Source organism: Capsella rubella, unplaced genomic scaffold (genome assembly GCF_000375325.1).
Source record: "Capsella rubella cultivar Monte Gargano unplaced genomic scaffold, Caprub1_0 scaffold_5, whole genome shotgun sequence".
NCBI lineage: Eukaryota > Viridiplantae > Streptophyta > Magnoliopsida > Brassicales > Brassicaceae > Capsella > Capsella rubella.
In genome coordinates this window covers 4,241,796-4,243,599 of record NW_006238919.1, presented here as the reverse complement: position 1 = coordinate 4,243,599, position 1,804 = coordinate 4,241,796, and positions in this window count along the sequence as shown.

Sequence of the window (1,804 nt, the reverse complement as noted above, 5' to 3'; positions counted from 1 at the left end):
AAAGTGTGGATTTCAAGTATGAATTAAAGTATATGACTAAATGTGTTAGATATTTGGTTTAATTAAAAATAAATATTATAATTAAAAATAAATGCTAAATGGACCAATAAGGAGAGAGTGAAACCTTAAAAATTCCCAAGAAATAATTTTATTTTTACTCTCTTTTTCTATTCCTCTTAATTTAAGTTATATTTCTAGGTTTAATTATATTTTTCATCCTTGTAGTATATATAATAGATAGAAAAAGGAATATCAAATTATTTTTTAGATAGGAAATCAAGTATAAAATTCAAAGTTAAAACAAATTATAATGTTCTTTGTATTATTACATGTTGAATCACAAACTAAATATAAGAATCATTATTCTTAAAAGAATGTATTTCAAATTGGTTTGATAATTATATAACAAAAAGTTTATTTTGTTAAAAAATTACATACTTTTGAAAATAAATTAAATATACATGAATATGTGAGAAAGAAACAAACATCCAAAGTAAAAGAATGAAGATGGTTTCTTTAGCTTGATTTTCTTATAACCATAAAATATTATTATACATATGTATTACATTTAAAAATATAAAAAACAATGAAGACATAAAGAAATACATAAAAACCAAAAATAAATAAAATTGAAAACAAAAGTTTAAACTAAATAATTAATCAAACTCTTACAATGATATTTTAAATGAGTTTTCACCACATGCAAGAACTTTTAAAAAAAAACAAAGAGAATAATGAAGATATGAGATATGGTAGAAAAGGATGTGAGAATGGCTATTTATATGATAAGAAGTGATGTAAGTTACATTTTTAAAATAATTAAATTAGAGGAGTTATAATTATAATTTATAGTGTGTTTAATTAGAATTCATTAAAGAAAATCAATAGTCTTTGGAAATTTATATAATTTTCAGTTTCATTTTAGTAGTAAAGTGTGAATATAAAGTATGAATTAATGTATATGATTAAATGTGTTTTTTGGGTTAAAAATAAATATTATATTTTAAAAAATAAATACAAAATGGAACAATAAAGAGAGTGGAACCTTACTTTTATATATATGATTTTAAATAATTTTCCACCAATAAGCCTTATAAAATTTGTTGTATGATCTATGATTAAGTCCTTTCATTTTATTATAACTTATAGTGTAATTAAATTTTTGTATTGAATGATTGTCATAAACATTTATTTATTATTATTTTTAAATTAAAGCCTTAAATATTTTTCCACCAATAAGGAGAGAGTGGAACCTTACTTTTATATATATGATTAAGATAAAAGTATAATTTTTAAACACCATAAAAAAATAAAATATATAAAATAATTATATATTTAAACTTTTTTTATCAAAAAAATTAAACTATTAACCTAATTTTTTTGTTTTGCCGGTTGGGATTTAACAAAGAGATTAGGGTTTACAACTAAACAAGATTATATGTTGTTTTGCCTATAAAGAAGGATGAGAATTTTTGAGAAATACCCCTTTTGGTGTACCCCTTTTCAAAAATACCTCCTTTATCTATCAATTTTCAAAAATATATTTGTTTAAATATGGTTTATAAGGTACTTCTATATAATAACTACTACTTGGAGATTTGATACAAATATTTTATAATGTTTTAAATTGTTTTTAAAAGGGTTTATAAGGTTCTTAAAAAGTTTTTATAAGTTATTTTTACACTATTTACAAAAATATATAAAATTTTATACATAAATAAAGGTAATTTGTGTGTATATTTATAAGTTTACACATATATTTGGATATATTTTAACATTTTTAATTATTTTTTTGATAAAGTTT